This window comes from Trachemys scripta, chromosome 1 (assembly GCF_013100865.1).
Source record: "Trachemys scripta elegans isolate TJP31775 chromosome 1, CAS_Tse_1.0, whole genome shotgun sequence".
NCBI classification, from domain to species: Eukaryota; Metazoa; Chordata; order Testudines; family Emydidae; genus Trachemys; species Trachemys scripta.
The window spans coordinates 107753111-107779543 of NC_048298.1; the positions used below are offsets into that span (position 1 = coordinate 107753111).

The following is a 26433-nucleotide window of genomic DNA, read 5'->3' on the forward strand; positions in this document are numbered from 1 at the left end:
TAAAATCGGCCTTTGCGGGTCGGAATTGGGCTAGTGTGGACGGAATTAGACGTTATTGGCCTCCGGGAGCTATCCCACAATGCTGCATTGTGACCGCTCTGGACAGCACTCTTAACTCAGATGCACTGACCAGGTAGACAGGAAAAGCCCCGCGAACTTTTGAATTTCATTTCCTGTTTGCCCAGCGAGGAGAGCACAGGTGACCACGCAGAGCTCATCAGCACAGGTAACCATGATGGAGTCCCAGGATCGCAAAAGAGCTCCATCATGGACCGAACGGGAGGTACGGGATCTGCTCGCTATACGGGGAGATGAATCAGTGCTAGCTGAACTCTGTAGCAGTAAACTAAATGACAAAATATTAGAAAAGGTCTCAAAGGCCATGAAGGACAAAGGCCATAACTGGGACGCACAGCAGTGCCGCGTGAAAATTAAGGAGCTAAGGCAAGCCTACCACAAAGCCAGAGAGGCAAACGGAAGGTCCGGGGCAGAGCCGTAAAAATGCCGCTTCTATGCAGAGCTGCATGTGATCCTAAGGGGTGCAGCCACCACTACCCCAACCGTGTGCTATGACTCCGTCAATGGAGAAACACGCAACAGGGAAGCGGGTTCGGGGTACGAGGAAGATGAGGATGAAGATAATGTAGATAGCTCACAGCAGCAAGGAAGCGGAGAAACCGGTTTCCCCAACAGCCAGGATATGTTTATCACCCTGGACCTGGAACCAGTAACCCCCAAACTCACCCAAGGCGTGCTCCCAGACCCTGAGGGCAGACAGGGGACCTCTGGTGAGTGTACCTTTGTAAATTTTACACATGGTTTAAAAGCAAGCGTGTTTAATGATTAATGATTAATTTGCCCTGGCAATCGCGGCCAGTACAGCTACTGGAAAAGTCTGTTAACGTGTATGGGGATGAAGCGGAAATCCTCCAGGGACATCTCCAGAATGCTCTCCTTCATGTACTCCCAAAGCCTTTGCAAAAGGTTTCTGGGGAGGGCTGCCTTATCCCGTCTGCCATGGTAGGACACTTTACCACGCCAGGCCAGTAGCACGTAGTCTGGAATCATTGCATAACGAAGCATGGCAGCGTGTATGGTCCCGGTGTTTGCTGGCATGCAGACAACATCCATTCCTTATCTCCCTTTGTTATCCTCAGGACAGTGATATCATTCACGGTCACCTGGTTGAAATGGGGTGATTTTATTAAGGGGACATTCAGAGGTTCCCGTTCCTGCTCAGCTGAACAGAAATGTTCCCCACTTTTAGCCACGCGGTAGCGGGGAGGGGTGAAGTGATCATCCCAGAAAATTGGGTGTGTGGCGGGGGGTAGTTGGGTTTGTGCTGCATGTTAACCCGGAAACCGCAGCCCCTCCTTTTACATTGCAAACCCATTTTAAATGGCCAACCCAAGGGGTGCTTGGTATGGGAAATGAGGGCACTACTGTTTGAAACCATCCCCACATGTTAAGAAGGTTAAAAAAGCCAAAAGACTGTGGCTTACCATGGCTGCCTGCAAGCTGAATTCTGTTGCCTGGCACTGCGTGAGTGATCTCTCACACCAAACCGGCAGGCCCTCAATATAAGAGGAAAAATGCGACCTTGTAATGAAAGCACATGTGCTGTGTAATGTGAACAGCAAAATTTAACGTGAAAGATGTACCCATTGTTCTCTAAAATGTGTCTTTTTTTAACCACCTCTCCCTTCTCCACCAGCTGCAAATGTTCCTCCTTCACAGAGGCTAGCGAAGATTAGAAGGAGAAAACAGTGAACTCGGGATGATATGTTCTCAGAGCTCCAGATGTCCTCCCACGCTGACAGAGCACAGCAGAATGCGTGGAGGCAGTCAATGTCAAACTACAGAAAAGCACAATATGAACAAGAGAAGAGGTGGCGGGCTGAACTGCGGGATGAACAGAGCAAGAGGCGGGCTGAAGCTGATAGGTGGCGTCAGCTTGCAGACAGAAGGCAAGAGTCGATGCTCCGGCTGCTGGAGCACCAAACTGATATGCTCCAGCGTATGGTTGAGCTGCAGGAAAGGCAGCAGGAGCAGAGACCGCCACTACAGCCCCTGTGTAACCAACAGCCCTCCTCCCCAAGTTCCATAGCCTCCTCACCCAGATGCCCAAGAACACGGTTGGGGGGCCTCCGGCCACCCAGTCACTCCACCCCAGATGATTGCCCAAGCATCAGAAGGCTGGCCTTCAATAAGAGTTAAAGTTTTAAACTGCAGTGTGTCCTTTTACTTCCCTCCTCCCCCACCCATCCCAGGCTACCTTGGCAATTATCCCCCTAGTTGTGTGATGAATTAATAAAGAATGCATGAATGTGAAGTAACAATGACTTTATTGCCTCTGCAAGCGGTGCTCGAAGGGGGGAGGGGAGGGTGGGGTAATTGGTTTACAGGGAAGTAGAGTGAACCGGGTGGGGCGGGGGGAGGGTTCATCAAGGAGAAACAAAACAGAAGTTTCACACCGTAGCCTGGCCAGTCACAAAACTCGTTTTCAAAGCTTCTCTGATGTGCACAGCGCCCTGCTGTGCTCTTCTAACCGCCCTGGTGTCTGGCTGTGCGTAATCAGCGGCCAGGCGATTTGCCTCAACCTCCCACCCCGCCATAAATGTCTTCCCCTTACTCTCACAGATATTGTGGAGCGCACAGCAAGCAGCAATAACAATGGGGATATTCTTTTCGCTGAGGTCTGAGCGAGTCAGTAAGCTGCACCAGCGCGCTTTTAAACGTCCAAATTCACATTCCATCACCATTCGGCACTTGCTCAGCCTGTAGTTGAACAGGTCCTGACTACTGTCCAGGCTGCCTGTGTACGGCTTCATGAGCCATGACATTAAGGGGTAGGCTGGGTCCCCAAGGATCACGATAGGCATTTCAACATCCCCAACGGTTATTTTCTGGTCCGGGAAGAAAGTCTCTTCCTCCAGCTTTCGAAACAGACCAGAGACGCCTGAAGACGCGAGCATCATGTACCTTTCCCGGCTATCCCATGTTGATGTTGGTGAAACTTCCCTTGTGATCCACCAGGGCTTGCAGCAGCATTGAAAAGTACCTCTTGCGGTTTATGTAGGCGGTGGTTTGGTGCTCCAGTGACAAGATAGGGATATGGGTTCCGTCTATCGCCCCACCACAGTTTGGGAATCCCACTGCAGCAAAGCCATCCACTATGGCCTGCACGTTTCCCAGAGTCATTACCCTTGATATCAGCAAGTCTTTGATTGCCCTGGCAACTTGGATCACAGCAGCCCCCACAGTAGATTTGCTCACTCCAAATTGATTCCTGACTGACCGGTAGCTGTCTGGCGTTGCAAGCTTCCACAGGGCTATCGCCACTCACTTCTCAACTGTGAGGGCTGCTCTCATCCTGGTATTCTGGAGCTACAGGGCAGGGGAAAGCAAGTCACAAAGTTCCATGAACGTGCCCTCCGCATGCGAAAGTTTCGCAGCCACTGGGAATCGTCCCACACCTGCAACACGATGCAGTCCCACCAGTCTGTGCTTGTTTCCCGGGCCCAGAATCGGCGTTCCACGGAATGAACCTGCCCCAGTAATACCATGATTTACACATTGCTGGGGCCTATACCTTCTGTGAGGTCTATGTCCATGTCAATTTCCTCATCACTCTCGTCGCCGCACTGCAATCGCCTCATCGGCTGGTCCTGGTTTTGCTTTGGCATGTCCTGGCTCTGCATATACTCCAGGACAATGCGTGTGGTGTTCATAGTGCTCATAATTGCCGTGGTGATCTGAGTGGGCTCCATGATCCCAGTGCTATGGCGTCTGGTCTGAAAAAAGGCGCAAAACTATTGTCTGACGGAGGGAGGGAGGGAGGGGCGAGTGACGACATGGCGTACAGGTACAGGGAATTAAAATCAACAAAGGTGGCTGTGCATCAGGGAGAAACACAAACAACTGTCACACAGAATGGCCCCCCCAAAGATTGAACTCAAAACCCTGAGTTTAGCAGGCCGTTGATTTCACGGAGGGAGGGAGAAGCAAATGAATACAGAACAAATCTATTTTTTACGTCTTAAGCTGGCAGCTGATGGTGCAGCATGACTGATAGCCCTCGGCATCTTCTGAGTGCTTGGCAGAAAATACTGGGCGCTTGGCAGAAAATAGTGTACTACGACTAATAGCCACCATCATCATTGGGAAGGCAGCAGAATATGACTGGGGGACATACGGAGTTTCAGCCATCATCTGATCGAACTGCAGTATGACGACGACGGATACCAGTCATAATACACCATCTACTGCCAAAAGGCAAGGGGCTGCTGCTGTGTAGCAATGCAGCCCCAAGTCTGCCAGCACCCAGATCGCCGATGAAGGCCACCAGTCATACTGCATCGTCTACTGCCAAAAGGCAATTAGCTGCTGCTGTGTAGCAATGCAGTACCACGTCTGCCGGCACCCAGATGACATATGGTGACGCTGAGCTGAGTGGGCTCCATGCTTGGCGTGGTATGTTGTCTGCACAGGTAACCCAGGTAATAACCCAGCAAATCGATTGTCTGCCGTTGCTCTGATGGAGGGGGAGGGGCCTGACGACATGTACCCAGAACCCCCCGCAACACTGTTTTGCATCATTCAGGCATTGGGATCTCAACCCAGAATTCCAGTGGGCGGCGGAGACTGCGGGAACTGTGGGATAGCTACCCATAGTGCAACGCTTTGGAAGTCGATGCTAGCCTCGGTACTGTGGACGCGGTCCACCGACTTAATGCACTTAGAGCATTTTATGTGGGGACACACACAATCGGCTGTATACAACCGATTTCTATAAAACCGGCTTCTATAAATTCGACCTAATTTCGTAATGTAGACATACCCTTATTCTGAACTAAGTATGCCTTGTTCCTGTTTAGCTTGTTCCGCTTTGAAATGGATTAAGCTAAACAGGAACAAAGCACTCTTGTTATTCAGGAATAGCTATTGTACTTTAAATTCACACCAACCTTAATCCAAATTAACTTTTAAATGCCAACAAACCCTAACAATTCAGAAAGAACAGGCCTCTGAAGGTAAATGTGTCTGTAACAGGACCTAGATGTGGGGGTAGGTCCTCTGCCTTGGTAGACATATGTATTAGAAATACACCACACTGTACCCTCACCCGGTATGGCTGCATAAACATGACTATCTGATCCTTCCACCTTTTTCCCTTAAAAGCTGTTAATCCATGCACAGGTAACTTTCCAGCTTAAAGAAAAATGCCACAGCCCATTCTACCCTTCCCTTGCTCAACTGGATTTTGTTTCAGGATTTGTGGGTAAAATACAAACAAAGAAGGGAGGTGATATTTCTTCTTGGCTGCACCACTTACCACCTTCATCATCAGATAGATAGGAATTATTGCATTCCTAGAGGCATAATTTGTGTCTTTAACTTAATTTTACTAGCAGCAAAGTTTCAGTATAACAGAATTCAGTTACTGTAAGTGAATTCCAGTTTTTTAACCAAAATGCACTTACTGCACTTACTATTTATAATGCCTTTCATGCCACAGAATACCAAAACACTTTAATTTAAGCTAACATTTCAACACTGCATATTTCCTTAATGAATTTTGAACATATAAAACAAATATATTTTAACATACGTCATGGAAAAAATAGTGAAAGCAAGAATAAACATAATTTATATATAGTTACTATATAAACTACCCTTTCCTCATTCAGAACTTCTCTTAAAACCGACTTCTTCTTCTACAAAATTAGTCAACAAAGACTTTGAATTATTTTGATTAAAAAAATCTTTATTCTACTCTACTTTACACTAGCCCTTACTGAGTTACCACATTATTTTACCTAGTTTACCCTGTCATGCTTCTCTGCCCTCTTTCCTGTTAGCTTACCTTCCTTCCGCCTACCCCCTGCTACGTCATTTGTATTCTTAGTTTGTAATCTCTTTAGGGAAGGGTGTACTGTATTTTAAGGCCCGGCCAACTTGTGGACTCTGTGTGGGGAAAAAAAAAAAAAGTATTAGTAATAATAATTACACTAATCCATACTTATTTGCAGAGCGTAACCAGTATTTTCAAAATTCAAGGAAGAAGAATTAATATAGAGGTTATCTAATGTAATTAGCTATAGTTATCCATATCTGCCGATTTCATTAAGGCTTTGGGCTTGGGCAGGTGGAAAGAACCTGTGACAATCTACTTTGTATTTCTTAAATACTAGAATCTCCATTACTTTTAAATTAAAATAATACAATACCAACCAATAACAATGTTTTTAACTTTAGAACAGGAATGAAGGGAGATAAAACTGTCTTACAAGATACAGTCAAGCTTTATAGATAGCTATAGGGTAATAAGAACAGTGATGACTTCCTTCAATAAACAAATCTTTATACTTGGTATAGTCCATTGTAATAGAAGGTTGGTTCTTTTATTTTTGAGGAAGAATCAAACCTTAGAATCTTCATAAATAATTTTGGCTTAATCCTCAGTTGTTTTTTTACAGTCCCAAGAATCGGCCATCAGATGATAATCACATCTGCCTCTCTGGCACCACTTGTCTTATTTGAGCTTCATTTGCTAGTCATTATGCTCTGCTCTAAACCTAGATTCTGTACAATAACACAATTCCGTAGTATGGGAAGTGAAAGATTCCATAAATGTCAATAATTACCTAGTTTTCTTCAACTCCCCACACTACATCATTTGGTTTTTTAGGTTCCTCATTTTCTATCCTCTAAACATCTTCATTACTTTCTTAGAGGATCCAACGGTACCAAAACTTGTTTGACCAGAGCATCAGCCCTGACTTCCATGCTGTCGCTCTCTTACTTTACTCTCTTTTTTTCTCCCTTTGAACACATTTAATTTACCCCAAATCTCCCTAGACTTGTTTTCAGCAGAGGACAGTGTAGTTTGAACTCACTTACCCTACAAGGACCTCCACCAAATCATACACCTGGTCTTCTGGGTGGGAATTAACATCTGTCACATGCTGATGCTTACAGTAATCTTATCCCCAATCTTTTGGACATTTTAATCCCAGTGTAAACCTTGTAACTCTTTAAAAAACAATTCTCATTATATCTATTAAATATTAACAGACCTTGAGCAGTACTTGGTGTCCTGCTTGGCCTTGCCTTGTTTCCATTTCTGGTGCCTAAGGACTGCTGCAGTGTTTTCTCAAGAAGGACCACTAGGAACAGGTGGTAGCTTGCTTCGAGAGGAGAGTGCCTGATCTCTCCAGGGGCTACCCACTTCTTCACAAGTACTAGCAATGAGGTGTTCAGTTGCCCTGTGCTTTGTTCAATGGATGTAGCCTTTATTGAAGCAGTTCAGAGAGTCTCCTTTGTATAAGAGTTGGTTCTTCTTCGAGTGCTTGCTCATATTGATTCCATTCTAGGTGTGCGCGCACCCATGTGCACAGTTGTTGGAGATTTTTGCCTTAGCAACCCTTAGGTATCCATAGGGTTGGCTGCAGCGCCCCCTTGAGTGCCGCGCTCATGCATCAGTATATTAGGCACCACCGTCCAGGGGCACTGGAACAATTTGCATAATGGGGATGCTGAGAGCCATTGAAACAAACTGCAAACGCTGTATATAATGGAAACCACTTCAAGTCGGAGGTGTGGGAGGCCAATGCCTATCAGTGATTCCCATGACAGCTGCCTGAAGTGTTTGGGGGAATCCCATAGGAAAGATAAAGTGTCGGATCCATAAAAACTTTCGACCTCGAACACAGAAGGAACGGGAGAGCCACCTGAGGGCCCTCCTCATGGAGGCTGTGCTTTGTCCCGCGTCAGAGCCCTCCACTGTAGATCCCAGGCCGAGTACTTCAGCTTTGGTGTGGAGCGCACCGTTCCCCCTCACCAGTGCCGAAGAAAAGGCAAAAGAAAGACAAGGGGACTTTGGGCAAAGGATCTATGTCAGGCAATGCACCCACTTTAGGGCTTCACGGGGTACCGCTGAGATCAGACCCCTCCCAGCCCAGCCACTGATCCACCCCCAACTCTGGGAAGTGGCAGGGTTCCCCCCCGGCCTCTTCCAGGGCCATCAGTGCCCGAAGCGGCCCCGGCATCTAAAGACCAAATGAGCCGACCAACACCGCAGGCACCGCACCAGGTGGCGGACTCAGCTAAGTCCCCAACACCTAAGGGCAAGCCGATCGTGGTGCGGCCTCATAGGATGGTGGAGTACACCTGGTCACTGGACTGCAGGCGCAGATCCCATCTACACGACCTCGGACCCTGGCACTGTATCCTGGCTCTCCAGCTAGAAGACCCAGGTCCTTAACACATTCCCCGCCTAGTAGGCATGGGACATCGGAATCAAGGCGCCAGTCTCCGTACCAGCAAGCTTCTGGCTGCAGGTCACCAAGGCGCCAATCTCCCTCCCTCAGATGGTCTCCTAGACGTTGGTTCCTGCACAGGAGGGACAGTTCGTCGTTACGGCCCCGGTCTCCCCCGTACCGGTCCTCCAGTAGGCATCATTATTCACCCTTGCCTCACTAGTCTCCTACCAGAGTCAGCCAGTAGACTCAGGCCTTGACGGCTCCACTGTGATCGCCAGAAGGACAGTGGTCTGAGTTGGACTGAGAGTTCAGCCCTTTGCCTTGAAGGGGAGATTCACCACTAACACAGGAAACGCTAACGCCGCGGCTACATCACAGCAAGGGCAGTGGCCCTCCCAGTGGCCATATTGGAACCTGTGGGGTGTGCCATTGATGCCAGTTCTGTACTCCCGCCAGCCCTTCCTGGCCACCTCGGACAAACCAGCCACGGCACCACAATCAGAGCACGATGCCACATCTGTTATGCAGGCAGGGCACCAGACCCCAGCACCCAGGGACCTTTTCCTGGACAAGGAAGGGGAACACAGTCCCCCACAGGCGATGCAGTCATCGTTGTCGTCCCCAGATGATGCGAAGACAGAGCCATCCCTTACAAGCAGTCCCCTGATGATATTAAGGAGCACCAAGCCCTCCTTAAAAGGGTGGCTGTGAACTTGAACTTACAGATTGAAGCAGTCACAGAAGAGGCCGACGAGCTCTTCAATATTATTTCAGCCGACACCCCTGCCCGGGTCACATTGCCTATCCACTCAGGGATCCTCAAGATTGCCAGGTCACTGTGGCAAACCCACTCTTCTATTCCACCAACTTCCAAGAAAGCAGAAAATAAATATTACGTCCCTGCATTAGGGTTTTAATACCTGTATAAGCACCCCCAGCGGCATTACTGGTAGTGTCTGCGGTGAATGAAAGGGACAGACAGGGCCATGTTAGTGGCACCCCCAAAAATAAGGACGCCAAAAGACTTGATTTATTTGGCAGAAAAGTTTATTTGATGGCCAGCCTTCAATTTAGGATGTCGAATCACCAGGCCCTTTTGGGCAGATATAATTTCAACCTGTGGGACTCGTTGAATAAGTTCAAGGAGGTCCTCCCACAGGATCGTGTCCAGGAGTTCGCCACTCTGTTGGACAAAGGCACGGTAGTGGCCAGGGGAGTCCTTCAAATGGCCTGGGACATTACTCTCTCGGCGGCCAGGGTGTTCACATCTGCAGTGGCCATGAGACACAGCTCATGGTTGCAGTCCTCCAGGGTATCCCAAGAGATGCAGGCCACTATTCAGGAACTCTCATTTGATGGGGCCGGGCTCTTCTCCGAGCTCACAGACTCGAGGTTCCTTGGCCTTAAAGACTCCCGAGCCACCTTCCGCTCTTCAGGTCTTCACATCCCTCAGCAGGCCAGGAAGCCATTCCGCCCTCTGCCTCCTCTGCACTCTAGAACCTGGGGAACTCCCAGATCGGGTTCCTACAGGAGGAAGAACAAGGGGTCTAAGAAGAGATATCCGTCATCTTCCTGCCTGGCTGTGCAGCCTGACCCTCCCAGAAACCAGGGAGGCCAGAAGCAGCCATTTTGAGGGGGCGCCTGAGGACGATGCTCCAGTCGATTTACTGGATCCATCCCTCTCTTTCCTCAACCACCTCCGCCCTTTCTGGTCAGCCTGGTCTTGTATCACCTCAGACCATTGGATGCTTGACATGATTTCGTCAGACTATACCCTGCAATTCCTGGTCCAGGAGGTCGAAAACCTCTTGTGCCTTGGGATAGAGGAGGAGGTCCCTTGGGACAGGATTCTACTCCCATTGCTTCCTCATCCCAAAAGCAAAAGGAGACCTCAGACCCATTTTGGACCTGCGTTGTCTCAACAAGCCTCTCAAGAGGTTGAAATTTCGCATGGTCTCCCTGGCCTCCATCATTCCCTCCCTGGATCCGGGACACTGGTACACCACCCTCAATTTAAAGGATGCATATTTCCATTTTCCCAGGGCACCAGCACTTCCTCCATTTCATGTTGGGCAAGCGCCATTTCCAGTTCACAGCAATGCCCTTTGGTCTCTTGTCGGCCCTGAGAGCATTCACAAAATATATAGCTCCAGTGGCCACTAACCTGCAATGTCGGGGAGTCCAAATTTACCCATACCTCAACGACTGGTTGATAAAGGGCTGGTCCTGAGATCAGGTGTGGAGGCATCTCAATCTGGTTTGTTCCACCTGTCGTGACCTGGGGCTGGTGGTAAACAAGAAAAAGTCAACCTTAACCCCAGTGCAGCACATAGAATTTATCGGGGCAGTCCTCGACTCCACTCAGGCCAGGGCCTTCCTCCCCAAGATTCTGTTCCAAGCCATAGTGGACCTCATCTTGTGTATACAAGCCCACCTTCTCACCACCACCCACACGTGCCTGAGATTTTGGGGACACATGGCGGCATGCACTTACGTGGTCTGGCACATGCTGCTCCACGTCAGGCCCCTACAGGCATCGGTCTGTGTCTCCAACCGGCACAGCATGGACCAGGTGGTCAGTGTTCCAGACTGTGTACTGTCATCTCTCATATGGTGGCAGGATCCTGCATTGGTGCTGGAAGGAGTCCCCTTCGTGGCTCCATCCCCGTCGGCGACTCTTGTCTCTGATGCATCGGACCTGGGGTGGGGAACCCATCTGGGCTCTCTCAGCACGCAAGATCGTTGGTCCAGTCATGATTGTTCCCTGCATATCAACGTCAGGGAGCTCATGGCGGTTTGCCTGGCCTGCTAAGCCTTCCTACCTCATTTACAGAACATGATGGTGCAGGTCCTCACGAACAACATGGTGACCATCTTCTACATGAATAGGCAGGGTGGGGTGGGGCCAGGTCATCTGCCCTCTGACAGGAAGCCCTCCAGCTCTGAGACTTCTGTCTGCAGAATGATATCCATCTTGTCACCACTCACCTCCTTAGGGCCAAGAACGCCTTGGCAGATCGCCTCAGCAGGACCTTCTCATCTCGCCATGAGTGGTCCCTCCATCTGGACATGGTCAGCTTCATCTTCTGCAAGTGGGGAACTCCCCAGATGGACCTGTTCACGTCCAGGCAGAACAGGAAATGCCCCATTTTCTGTTCGATGCGAGGTATGGACTGAGGATCCCTGTCGGACGCCTTTCTGTTCCCGTGGTTGGGGGCTATGATGTACACCATCCCTCCAGTGCTGTTACTCTCCAGGGTCCTCATGAAGATCAAGCAGGACATGGCAAGGGTGATCTTCATAGCACTGGCTTGGCCGCACCAGCACTGGTTCAGCATGCTGCTGAACCTCTCGGTGGCCGGTCCATTACAGCTACCGCTCTGGCCAGACCTGCTGTCCCAAACTCACGGCAGCCTTCTGCATCCAAACCTGAAGGCGCTGCACCTGACGGCTTGACTTCTGCATGGTAGAATGAGCACGAGCAGCAGTACTCGGCCAATATCCAACAGGTCCTATTGAGCAGTAGAAAGCCCTCCATTAGAGCGACCTATCTGGCCAAATAGAAGCAGTTCACCTGCTGGACCTCGGATAAAGGCGTTCGGCCTGAGTGAGCCTCACTGCAATTAATTCTGAACTACATTCTGCATCTCAAACTCCAAGGCCTGTCCCTTTCCTCTATCAAGGTCAACTTGGTGGCTGTCTCAGCCTTCCATCTGCTGCTCACGGGTAGGTCAATTTTCGCCCTGGACATGATGGCCAGGTTCCTCAAGGGCCTCGAGCACCTCTGCCCACATGTCAAAGACCCTGTTCCTCTGTGGAACCTGAATCTGATGCTGTTGTGGCTCATGGGACCCCACCTTCGAGCCTTTGGCTTCTTGCTCTCTCCTTCTCCTGTCCTGGAAGGTTGCGTTCCTGGTCACAGTAACAATTGTCCCCCCCAATCTCAGAGATTAGGGCATTCACCTCAGAACTGCCCTATACAAGGACAAAGTCCAGCTGAGACCACACCCAGCTTTCCTGCCCAAGGTGGTCTCTCAGTTTCATATGAGCCAGGACATTTTCTTACCTGTCTTTTTTCCAAAGCATCTTAAGTCGGAGGAAGAGTGTAGGCTGCATTCCCTAGGTGTCAGGAGGGCATTAACCTTCTACTTCAAAAGGAGCCAAGCCCTTCCACAAGTCGATGCAATTGTTCGTCGCGGTGGCCAACAGGATTAAACTGTCCACGCAAAGAATTTTGTCTTGGATCACCGCCTGCATTCGCTACTACTATGATCAGGCAAAGGTGCAACCCCCAGCGATTGTAACCGCCCACTCAACCAGGGCGCAGGCCTCTTTGGCAGCCTTTCTGGACCAAGTGCTTATCCATGACATCTGCAGAGCAGCCTCTTGGTCGTCCGTCCATACGTTCACATCCCACTGTGCTCTTACCCAGCAGGCCTGGGACAATGCTGGCTTCAGTAGGGCAGTACTAGAAGCCGCCAGACTGTGAACTCTGATCCCACTCCCAAAGACACTGTTTGTGAGTCACCTAGAATGGAATCGACATGAGCAAGCACTCAAAGAAGAAAAAATGGTTTACCTACCTTTTGTAACTTGTTCTTCGAGCTGTGTTGCTCATGTCTATTCTATTACCCGCCCTCCTACCCCTCTGTTGGAGTTGCTGCAAGAAGGAATTGAGAGGGCATAGCGTTGGTGGTGCCTAATATACAGACGCATGAGCATGGCACTCAAGTGGGTGCTGGAGCCAACCCTACGGATACCGCTAAGGCAAAAATCTCCGATAACTCTGCATGTGGGTGCACATACACCTAGAATGGAATGGCCGTGAGCAACACATCTCGAAAAACAGTTACGAAAGGTAGGTAAACGTTTTATATTATCTTTTGTATAACAAACCACTTGGAAGGATTCTGTGGGTATCCACTCATAGGAGCAGCTGGGTTCTTTGTTTTCTTGGGTTGGGCTCACTGGTCTGTGTGAAATCAAACTGAATTCTTCTGTACTTTGTAGTTAACAAGATACAAGGACCCATTCTTTTTCTTAAAGGAGTGGGAAAAAGTGGTGAGAAGAGGCAAAGGGACTGAGTCTGTGATTGTGAACAGGATAGCTGTACAGCATAGGGAAAGTTACTGAAGCATATATCTCCTTATTTCATCTAAGCAGTTCCCTCTTTGTTCTCCATGATATGTCTTGCCCATGCAAGCGTGAAACGGTGCTTGGAACTGCAGGCCCTTAACTACTCTTGGGGATCACACTCATAAAGCTGGCCAGCAGCACTGATTGTGCTATACTGCACTAGAAATATTCCTGAAGGTTCTCTGTTTCTGTAATTCATCTAAAAAATACTAGCAGTAAATATCTCTAATTTAAAAAGATTCTGGTAATAATATATTCCCCTCAATTCCAAGCATATTCGCATCTATCCACACATGCACTTTCCTCACAACTGTTCTGTTTTCAGTAATTTATCAGGTATTATCAGGCACAAACTTACCTTTGATCATATAAATAGTAGGTAGCATTAGAAACCAGTACTTCTCACTCCCACTTCTCTCCTGCAACCCCCAACCAACCTTCCTTCCCTAAAATCAGAAACTGTATTCCCCAAAGAGAGCCTTTCACATTTGTCTTGCCTTTTGAACTGGTCTTATAGACAGGTAGTTTTTCCTCTGTTGTAGTGTTCAGTTTCAGCCTAGAGTAAGCAGATGTGACTCCCATGGAAGCATGTGGGCCAAATTCATTGGTGACAAATGGAGATGCAAGTTACACATTGAGTAAAAACAAGTATAAGTGGTACCAGTCTTGCATCATCGAGAGTGCAAAACAACACAATAGAGGTCAGAAGGGGGTAGCCACAAGGATATAAGATAAAGCTAGGAGAGGGTGCAGCTGCTTTATTCCCATCCTTTCTTGATATGTAAGGTCATTGGAGTAGGATTGTCTTTTATGCTTGTACAGCACTCAGCACAATGGGCCCCTGTCCTGTAAGTACCTCTGTAATTCAACTAATAAATAATAATTGCTCATTTTGCATATCCACTGAATGGCAAGTCTACACACTTGACAAAAGCATTTACACTCTATGTGTAACTTACACCACCATTTAAGTCACTGCAAGATTTGATCTGCTGGCTCTGAAATGTTTGCTTCTGCAGTTTGGGGATGGTCTCATTACTTGTATACAGAATCCATAAGTAGGTTAAGCAAGTTTTCCCAGTCAAGTGGGAAATTAACATATATATGATTTAGGAACACTCAATTTATTATTGCTAGCTTTTGTTTCTTCACTTTTTTCTCCTCTGAAATACAGTAATTACTAAGAAAACAATGTTGTCGCTGATATGGTCAGAGCTTAATGATGAACACAAGTGCAGTATAAATTCCATTTATATAATTTTTTCAAATGTATACCATTTGTGAAATAAAGGATTTTATGTGATATATCATAGATTCTATTGTGTATATACACATACTAATTGGTTTTGAAGAGATGTAGAAGTTGAAGTGTGCCTTTTGACTTTTTGGATAAGATGTAGTGTGGTTTGATTTACATCTAATATGTCTTCTCTTGGGGGCAAATTGCCCAAATGGATCAAAAAAATAGATCTTTTTGTCTCTCACTTCTGTGATCCTAAACACATCTTCAACAACAAATACAATATGGCCTGATTCAAATACACCCAAATTTTGGGGGACAGTCCAGATCCAGACGCTAATATTGTGTCTGTGAGCCAGTTTCTCTCAATCCCTTTAGAAAAGTGGTTCTCAACCAGGGGTACGTGTACTCCTGGAGTACGCAGATGTCTTACAGGGGGTACATCAACTCATCTAGATATTTGCCTAGTTTTACAACAGGCTACGTAAAAAGCACTATCCAAGTTAGTACAAACTAAAATTTCATACAGACAAAATTAGAACATAAGCAATATTTCAGTAATAGTGTGCTGTGACACTTTTGTATTTTTAAGCAAATAGTTTTAAAGAGAGGTGAAACTTGGGGTACATAAGACTCCTGAAAGGGGTACAGTAATCTGGAAAGGTTGAGAACCACTGCTTTAAAATATTCTTTGGTTGATTTTTTTTCTTTCCTTTTGCAGTAATTAATTGCCTACGCTCTATTTTACTTGTCCACAGCTCCTGCTCTCCTGTTTTGAATACAGCTCTCTTGTTTGTTTTTCTGCCTTCAGTGTTTATATAGGATTAGTAATGGGAGGGAAGTAACATCTTATTTACTGAGAGTCTAGGGGTAAATTCCCCCATAAAAACAAACTTTAACATTCTACAACAAAAGGTGTCTTATTGCAGGAGGGGGTGGGAAAGGGTCAACTTATCCACATGTCAGCGCCACATCCACCCAACACACATACAGTTGAGAAATACCTTGGAAGATACTGCAAAGGTATCCTCTCACTTAAGTGCCTGCCAACTTTCAAGGAGAGGTGGAGACAGGCACAGTGCAAACTAACCTCTTGGTGACTTGTTTGTTATTCAGTAATGGAATAAATGGGGAGCATTCCTGGAAGTAGGTCTGAAATCAGGTAGGGAGTAGAAGGGGAGAGAGTTTGAATCTGTTATGCATTATCTGAGGACACTGCTTCTCTACGCCCACCCGGACAGAGACTTCCCCTTCCTTCATGTGGAGATGAAATATAAATCATTGTGAAGCTGCTCGCTGAGGTCCTTGTTATTCATTCGCTTCCTGTGATATCTATTTTTTACCTGTCATCACCTACACCCACACATGGCCTTTTACCCTAGCTTGTCCTTGGTCAATGCCATAAGGGAAGTGTGTAATTCTCATCATGTCCCAGGCTGAGGAAGAAAACAAAAAAAAGTGAGCATTGACATGTTCTTGTGCTTCTGTATCACCACAGGGAAAGGTAAGGCTGGGCAAAGATAGCACTATTTCCTTCTGCATTCAGTTCACAGGAGCTGGGACCCAGGGGCAAAATTTGATCAAGATATAACAGACATTTCAGAGAATGTTTCCCCAAAGTTTGAGATTGCTAAACCTCTAGATTTATCTGGTTTATAGCATGGAGGACTGCACATTCCTTGCTTATTAAGGAGTCTGGCTGAATGAAAGCTCAGCTACTCTGGTCGTCACTAAAAGGAATGATGTAGAAGTGCTGTCTATGGGAAGGATGCCTCATCAGGGATCCTTTTTCTTGTTGTAACCTTGTCTTTCAGTAAGGTCCAGTATAGCTGTTGAATTTTTTAGGCTTCCATCTTAGGTACTTTAACACAATTCTGTAATGGTTCTGCATATTTTTGGTCAGTGCCTGTTTTTCTTGAACTACAGCACCCACCCCAACACTCAGGCACTCAAGTGCACAGTACTTTTTTCAGCATTTTTGTGTTCATGTTTTTTCTTTTGGTAAGCAAGTTGGTCCTGCTACAGCATTGTTCTCAGTACACCAAAACCACAATTTAGATGCTCTGGCACCAAAGTTTATTTCATGCCTCAGCACCTTACAGTTCAGTTTTGGTGCTTCCTGTGTCTGTTGGTCTGGAGCTAATTCACCTGGGCCTTTTTCTTTTATTCAGGTTGTGATACAGCAGGGCCAGAGAGCAGCAGGAGAGTGGTTGATGGGAGGTATATAAGCCCTAGGATGATCAAGGCCTTATTCCCTGTGGACTAGGGAAAGGTTACTACAGGGTAATTGGAGCACCTGGAGTCAATTAAGGCCCTGCCCAAGACCTAATAAAAAAACCTCAGCTTCAGTCAGACAGGGAGAGGGAAGGAGAGCTGACTAGAGTTTGGAGGAGTACTGATGTTAGCCAGAGGACCAGGGGAAGGGAAACCCTGCTCAAGCAGAGCAGAGGGACTCCCACGGCATAGAGGACTGAGGGAAACCCTACCCAAGGGGAGAGAGGGTAAGCAGCCCCCAAAGCTGAATGGGCTGAGACCCAGAGTAGGAGAGCGGACCTGGGTCCCTTCCCCACTCCTGTCTCTCTCCCACCAGGGCACTAGCGGAGCCCACAACGCCCAAGAATAGGGGCAAGGGGCGGTACCCTGACCCACCACACCACTGTCAGCCATTTGCCAAAAGGTGTAGAATTCAAGGAAAAAAGACCACTCAGCAGCTTCAAACCTTGTTTTGTGAGGCAGGGTGAAAGAATATTGATTATCGTGGAATCTGTTAAGATCTATAAAGGTATCAGATACATTTGCAGATGTCACCCAAGTGCTGAAGAAAGGTGGGATACATCTCCAACATTCCTTGAGGCACCTCAGGAAGAGTCCATTAGCTCTGCCACAAGACCAGCAAGGAATGCTTCAAAGGCTCAACCTCCAAAGCTAAATCCTGAGTTGATGAAGACCACTGAGTGCCAGGACTCTGTGCCATTGCACCCAAATCAGCTCTCACCTGCCTGTTCCCCCAGATAAGCTGAGCAGGATAGTTTCACTATCAAAGTATATGGCACCAGCAAGACTCAAGACTTCACCAAGCAATGGCTCCTCGACATATCTGGGGCCTTTGCACTTGACGCTGGTGGTAGTGGGCTCTGGTTCACTGAAGCCTCCATGCATGTGATCAAGGTAGGAGGCACGAAGAAGTGGCAAGCAGCTATCCGGTGTACCTCTACCAAAGTCCCCAACTTCGGGAGGCTCTGTATTGAGCCTCTAGATTTTCTCCTTCCTGCATTTGGGTGCATAAACCAGAGAGGGGGACGGCAACTCTAGGCATCAGTATATGTTTGTTGGTGTGACCCAATCCCTTCTGATTCTCTGCAAGGTAGCACACAACATCAGATTTGAGTCATTCATCTGGCCCTGCATCAATGGTTATAGGAATTTTTGGCATAGTGGGAGCTCTTTTTACACGAAAACTGACTCTTGCACCCTAAGATATGTGAAGCCAATGCAGGAAGCCAATATGTGAAGCTAATGCTAGTGCCTCTTGTGGCAAAGGCTTCAGCACAACTGCTATTGTTCCCTCCCAGAGCCTCACATTGGCTAGACCATTCCAGCTGCTTGAGTATGGGCAGGTTGAGGATAAAGGACTCAAATAACAAGGAGGATCCTTCTAATGCCAAATTCTTTACTGTCATCCTATGGAGGAGCACCAAGACAGTGACTGCACAAAAGAGTATCTGACCTTACCCCAGTTCTTACAAACATTGTCTGAGATAGTGTTTGTAAGATAGTTTTGAATGAAAACTTCTCCAGGAGTCTACATGACCTCAGTCGAGAGGTATGTGGGTGAGGAACTCCCTCCTTCTGCCAGTAGAATTGCCATGCCTTTAGTCTCTTTTTTGGAAGAAAGTGGAGCAATGCCTCACACAGCTGCCCCAGTCTCAAAGGCTTTCGAGAAAATACATCCTCCCCAAGAACATTCACAAGTGTGTCTTCTTCTCACCTTTTTCGGTAGAGCTTAGTGATGGAGGCTGCAGTGACCAGAAGAAAGACCAGCCAGACTTTTGATACTGCATTTGAAAGAGAGATTTACCAGTCCATTTGAAAGAATATATTTGAAAGAAACAGTGAGTGCGCTTCTCTTAGAGACTGGCAATTTGTAACATGTTCTGGACCTTATGGATACTACTTAGTAAGGCTGTCAAGTGATTAAAAAAAATTAATCATGATTAATTGCACTGTTAAATAATAATAGAATACCATTTATTTAAATATTTTTGGGTGTTTTCTATATTTTCAAATACATTGATTTCAATTACAACACAGAATACAAAGTGTACAGTGCTCACTTTATATTTATTTTTGATTACAAATATTTGCACTGTAAAAAAACAAAAGAAATGGTATTTTTTTCAATTCACCTAATACAAGTACTGTAGTGCAATCTCTTTATCATGAAAGTTGAACTTACAAATGTGGAATTATGTACAAAAAAACTGCATTCAAAAATAAAACAATGTAAAATTTTAGAGTCTGCAAGTCCCACTCGGTTGTCCTCCTTGTTCAGCCAATCACTCAGACAAAATGCACTAAATATTCATATGTCCCTTTCTACTTCAACCATCATTCCAGGGGACATGCGTCCATGCTGATGACGGGTTCTGCTCGATAACAATCCAAAGCAGAGCGGACCGATGCATGTTCATTTTCATTATCTGAGTCAGATGCCACCAGCAGAAGGTTGATTTTCTTTCTTAGTGGTTCGGGTTCTGTAGTTTCCGCATTGGAGTGTTGCTCTTTTAAGACTTCTGAAAGCATGCTCCACACCTCATCCCTCTCAGATTGTGGAAGGCACTTCAGATGCTTAAACTTTGGGTCGAGTGCTGTAGCTATCCTCAGAAATCTCACACTGATACCTTCTTCGTGTTTTGTGAAATCTGCAATGAAAGTGTTCTTAAAATGAACATGTGCTGGGTCATCATCCGAGACTGCTATAACATGAAATATATGGCAGAATGCAGGGGACATACAATTCTCCCCCAAGGAGTTCAGTCACAAATTTAATTAATGCATTATTTTTTTAACAAGTGTCATCAGCATGGAAGCATTTCCTCTGGATGGTGGCCAAAGCATGAAGGAACATACGAATGTTTAGCATATCTGGCACGTAAATACCTTGCAATTCCAGCTACAAAAGTGCCATGCAAATGCCTGTTCTCACTTTCTGGTGACATTGTAAGTAAGAAGAGGGTAGCATCATCTCTTTTAAATGTAAACGAACTTGTTTGTCTTAGCGTTGGCTGAACAAGAACTAGGACTGAGTGGACTTGTAGCTCTGAAGTTTCTCAGTTTTGTTTTTGATTTCAGTTATGTAACAAACAAAAAAAATCTACATTTGTAAGTTGCACATTCACAACAAAGAGATTGCACTACAGTATTTGTATGAGGTGAATTGAAAAATTTCTTTTGTTTATCATTTTACAATGTAAATATTTGTAATTAAAAATATACACTTTGATTTCAATTACAGCACAGAATACAATATATATGAAAATGTAGAAAAATATCCAAAATATTTAATAAATTTCAATTGGTATTCTATTGTTTAACAGTGCGATTAATCGCGATTAATTCTTTTTTAGTTAATCGAGTGAGTTAACTGCTATTAATCGACAGCCCTACTACTTACACTCTCGCTTTGCATGAGATATATATTTTATTTAAATGTATCAGATTTGTGCCTTACCTTTTGCACAATGTGTTGCTATGAAATGCTTGGCAGCAGTTGTGGCCTATGTGGACAAGCTAGGAATGCACACATGCCCCTATATGGATGATTGGCTATTCAAGGACATAACTCAAGGGCTATTATAAAATCAATCCAGGTCACTACTGCATGCTTGGATCACCAATGTTCATAAGCTATTCAAAGTCCCAGCTTGTCCCCAGCTGACAATTATTTGTACATAGGAACCCTCCTAGATATGGCTCAACTCAAAGCCTTCCTGCCCAAATACAGGATCTAAGACATCCCCTGTCTGGTTAAAAAGCATAAGCAAGAACCAGCAGATGACAGGTTGGACTATGCTATGTATGTTGGGTTTTATGTAAGTTCCTAAGCATGCCTCCATATTAGGCAACCTCAATTCACCCTGTGATCCCAATAGAAGCCCATAAGGACTCTTGCATCCCATCTGGCTAATTGATGACCTTTGGATCTTTCTGAAATTGTGATAATTTAGGTGAAATCTGCAATTAGGAGTGGGCTTCTTAACATTTAAATTGTAGTGTCTACAGATGCATCCTACCTAGGATAGAGAGCCCACATAGAGGAACCAGAAAAATGGGGTTTCCCAGGAACAGCATTTGAACATAAATATCTTGGAGATGATGGGAGCCCTGGACTTTGAGAAATGGTAGAGTCCAATAAGGTCATAGTTTAAAGGGACAATCAGATCCATCACAGCCTATATAAGCATGCATGGAGACACCTATTTGCACCTACTATGATAGGAGGCCCTCAGGGTGATGGAGTGAGCTATGTCCCATAATCTGCTCCCTGCTCTCCATGTGCCTGACACGGAAGGAAAACAAAACAGCAGATAGACTGTCAGTTTGTGATAGATCCTCATGAGTGGTCTCTGGATCAGGGATCCTGGCAGATTAGATCTTTCTCAAGTAGGGAACACCAGACGTAGATCTCTTCACAATTCATCTGAAGAAGAAGGTGTTGTAAATGGCCAAAGCCAGTCCTGTCAGGCTAAGAATCAGGGCTCAGTGTGACATTCTATACCTTGGGGGAGCATACTGTAACCCCCATATTACTCATTTTCATGTAATCGTGATCTTACATATAAAGCATGCTTTGTAAGGTATCAGGGGAAAGGTAATGATCTGCTGAAAGTCATTTCTCTATCCATATATGTGTATCATTAATGCATATGAAATTATGAGAATTGTGTTGTATGGTGGTCACTAAAACATGCTGTCAGTTGGGGAATCAGCCATATATTAGCTCCCCAGAGACAACAGCAAGGAAAGTAACCGATGCCTGGGTGGGGTGTCAAACAACCTATCAACAGCCATTGTCCAGCAAGGGAGCTATAATGCAATGATTCACCTGCATGAGGCCACACTAGGGGAATTGCTCAACTTTGCTTGGAGAGACTCAGCAATGCCCCCCAGACATGCCTGGACTTGTGCTCCCCAAGCACCTGGACTGAGGGTATAAAACAGACAGAGTGGACACATACTGAGCCCTTCTGCTGCCCCCACCTTCTCTGCAAGCAAGATACTGAGAAGAAGACAAGACTCCAACAGAGGAGATTGGCCCAGGTTTAAGGAACAAACCTGTGTATTAAGAACTGCAATATCCAGTGGGGTGAGAAAAACTGCTTAATCTAGATGTTGCCCAGTCTAATAGGGCTGAGAGTTTAGACTGCGTGCTTATATTTTATTTTATTTTATTTTATTTTATTTTGGTAACCACTCTGACATTTTGTCTCTCTCTTATTATCACTTAAAATCTATCTTTGTAGTTAATAAATCTGCTTGTTTGTTCTACCTGAAGCAATGCATTTGGTTTGAAGCGTGTCAGAGATTCCCCTTGGGATAACAAGCCTGGTACTTATCAATTTTTTTTGTTAAATTGATGAACTCATATAAGCTTACAGCATCCAGCGGGCATAACTGGACGCTGCAAGACAGAGGTTCCTAGGGCTGTGTCTGGGACTGGAGATACTGGATATTGCACAATCCAAGCAGTTTACATGCCAGAGGCTGTTCGTGAACAGCCCAGGAGTTGGGGTTCTCACAGCAGAGCAGGGTAAGGCTGACTCCCAGAGTCAAGGATTGGAGTGACCTAGCAGATTACCAGTCCAGATAACACCAGGAGAGCGTCACACTCAGATCACCTGCAGAACAAGAGAATTTTGTTCCATTCCATCTTGGAAGCTCTCTCCCTGATACCTTGGTTCCTGCCTGCAGTGTGATGAAATCAGGCTCAAGTCAGACCCCTTTATTTGAACAACTCAGAAACTGCTGGAGTACCTTATTCATCTGTCTGCATCCATCTTAAAAACTAACTCAATCCAGATACATTTGATAGCTATTTTGGTCTATCATAGCCTAAGGTAGACCACTGTCTTTATATCCCCTTATTAGCAGGTTCATGTGGGGCTTTTAAAGCCCACCTTCCATTAAAAAACTTTTTCTGTTGTGGGATATCAGTGTGGTCCTTACATAGTGGATGAAAGCTCCTTTTGAACTCAAACCCAGAGGAAGTGAGTTGTCTTTCATAGAAGTAATTTTCCTGATAACAGTGGCATGAGCTCACAGGGTAAGAGAACCTCGGGTGCGTGATTTGTCTTTGTGACAAAGTCAGGCGGGACAACTGGAAGAAAGTGGTGGAAGGCAGGTATATTAGCTCTAGAATGATAAAGGCCCTTTTTCCTATAAACTGAGAAGGGTTACCTTGGGTCAATTAGGAACACCCGAATCCAGTTAAGGGCTTCCTGAGACCTTTAAAAACCCCTCCTCTAGTGAGAGGTGGAGAAAGAGACACGCTGCTCTCCTTCCTACAGGGGGGAGACAACTGAAGCTGAGTGCCTGTTTAGAGGAAGGACTGACACCCCGGGGCCAGCAATAGGACAACATCACCCCAGGAAGGGAGCAGGGAAAGGTATCCCCCTTTGTTTTGTGTTTGTAAAATGGTTTCTTTTTGTTTGCTAGAGAAGCACTTCTTGGGCCTGCCCTGAGGCCTACTTTGAAAATACTGATAAGAAAATACAGAGGGGGAAGACAGACACTGTCCAGAGTGGGGTTGATTTATCCCAGGCCCCACCACTACCAGAGGGGGAAGCACTAAGTCCAGCGAGATAGAGGAGGTGCCTTGCCACACCTTATATCAGATTTTTTCAAAGGATGAAGTGGTGCTATGGACTCATATGATATTCTTCTCCAAGATAATGATGAAGTTCCATCTTCATGGGCCTATTGTTTTACCAACACTTTTCTACACTCTGGCTTCACAAAGATGGGCAACTTTCACTATACGCTTGATGATAAAAGGTCCTTGGGGTTCTGTTTGACACAGACTATAACTCATAGACAGTCCATTCAACTTTGCTGCTTTTGACAACAATTCATTGGACAGTCATATTACTAAGAGGACAGTGTCTAAGTGGACGGTCTGATTACATTTCACATTGTTAAATCTGACTGCCCTGAAACTAGCCTTTTCAATGCTCACTCAATTCAAGGCAAGGTTGTGCCACCACAACTTTTTCAGAAATGTTTCCATCAGAGACATCTGCAAAAGAGTTATACAGACTTCTCTGCCCATGCTAATTTACAAAGCATTATTGCATGTATTCAATGTTGGAAAGGAGGAATCTTGTTCTAGACTCTTCATGCTCCAAAACTAGTTTCCAAGGTAGAGAAGGCCAAACATCTCCTACCCACAGAATGATTTGCTTTACTTCATGAAGTCCTGTATTTTCAGTTGGATTTTCTTTCAGCTGTGAGCTATTTCTACAGGTTGTACATTTTTTATGTTGAGTTTGCAAGAAATCTTAGTAATCTTAAGACACGAATTTGTGTATACATATAGATAAAACATCCCTGTTCACACTGTTGGCATTGGCATTATTGTTGCTCACTGGAGCTCTACTTTTATCTTTCTTTGAAGAAATTATTCTCCAGGAATGAGACTCCTGACACAAATAGCATGTTTAGCAAAGAGGAAATGATTTAATTTGTAATTCTGCTTCTCTGAAGATATCATTGTGCAGAATTCTCACTTGTCCATCCACCTCCCCTCACAGATTGGAGGTTACCTCTTTTGAGGTGTTTTTTATTTTCTATTGATCACCTTGAATTATTTCATTCTTCCTGGAAGCTTTACCCCACACTCAGTTGGAGCATCTGACTGAAATGGCCAGAGAGCAGCATTTAAAAGTGGTGGTGCAAGACAAGCAGTAGGGATACTGGCTCATCCATTCCCTTGATAATACTGCTTTCAAAAAAATCTTAGCTAGGGGAGTTCTGCTGGTCTTGCACTAAAGAGCCAAAATCCATGAATGGGAATCCTGTAAGGGTGTTGTTTCTTCAAAGAAGCAGAATTATGTAAGTCGTTTTCCCTTTTGTTCTCTTTAAATTTCTTTTGCCCTCCCTCTCCCCCACCTCCATGCATATAAACACTTCTGATTACTGTCACCGTGAAGACTTTACTTTGGCATATGGGGGACGGGGGGGAGTGAAGCCATGCCACCAAAGTCAGTATCAGTGCTATTCTATGAATTTGACAGTAGTAGGTGCTTTACTGTAGTATCTTCAGAATCTAATTGAGCTGCTAGAGTTTCACTGACCTCAGCAATATGAGACTTAAAGCCACTTCTGAATCCAAGTCTCTTGCCTTGCAGTTTAGCACTGCTTCTAGGTGACTCTGCTGGTTCTTCCATCCCTGCTTGAGTACTAGACGTTTCCTAGCCTTTTCCATTCCATTAGAGCTGCCAGGCTGTCATCCAGCTACTGAGGCCAAGTTAATCACATATCCAACATGTTTCTAAGCCATGCTGAGTTCGTTCTAAATTCCCTTCCTCCTTCCTTTCTCCTTTGAGAGCAGTTACAGAGCCCAGAGCATTCCCCTCTGTCTCCTCCACCGCACTTACCCAGCTCTTGTCATTTTGAGAGTCATGATCAGGTTGCTTTTGCATTTGTGATTTTTGGCATAAGCCCCTCTCAAAAGTATATTACATAATCAGAAACCTTACAAAAATGTTGTAGTAATATTTGTTTAATAGTATTAGAAACAGGAAATTCAGTGTCAGAAATCCTAAGTTTTGAAAGTATAGAAACATAGTAACAGCCACCCCAAAGAACACTAACTTTGCCTTCAGAGCAATGTTCTGAGAAACATCAGAAATGCTGAGGGGACCTTATCCACTAACAAATGTTAGTCCTAACAACAAAACAAAAATGTGAATGTCTTACTCTTAATCATATAGTGGTTGCCTTCTTTATGACCATAATCAGGTCACAGATAAGAACATACTTTACCAATTCCTGGTTAGATAATTCACATTGTGAAGGCAGTCATTTTTCTTTCTTCATTAAGATTCGATTACTTCCACAAGTGTCATTACACACACAACTAATTGTGAGTCTACCTTATAGAAACCTGTTAAACACATATCATGAAATCACGGCACTTATTTCAAAAGCACAATTTGGAGACTCTGCAATGAATGAGGCAAGGGTTTGTAAATCCATTATTCCATCTAGCCAAATTCTGATTGCAGTTATAATAGTGTGAATGCAGAGTAATTGAACTGGAAATGTACAGTGGTGTAACTGAGAAAGTTTGGTCCTCAAGGCACAGTGAATAAGACAGGAAATGTATTCTCTGAACAAAGTAAGTATTTAATTTCCATAGATAAAATAAAATTTTGGTTGACAGTGGCTGTACTGTGTGCAGCATTCCTGTTAATTTCTGTTTTAAGGAGTTTTTTCCCCATCCTTTCTATGCACTGTACACTTGTTCTGCACAAGTAATAGCATGGTATCGTGTAATTTAAAGTCCACTCAAAGGGACAGAGTTAGGGTTATGCAAGCAATTGTAATTTTAGCTTTTTCTAATATTTGGGTACTTTAACAATGCCTTTTTGATATTCTCAGTTTTTTTTTTTAATGAAATATGTAATAAAGAGAAGCACATTTTTGCTACACATATTCAACAAACAAAAACATTTCTGGGCTGGAAGCATGCACTGTGACAAATTTCAGAAAAATGTAAATTACAATGGCCAT

At 45.2% G+C, this 26433-nt stretch overlaps 1 protein-coding gene across 10 annotated transcripts in view; it reads left to right on the forward strand.

Moving 5' to 3' along the window:
- ERC1 (ELKS/RAB6-interacting/CAST family member 1) overlaps positions 1-26433 on the forward strand; it is a 530185-nt gene that overhangs the window by 495536 nt on the left and 8216 nt on the right. The window lies entirely within an intron of this gene.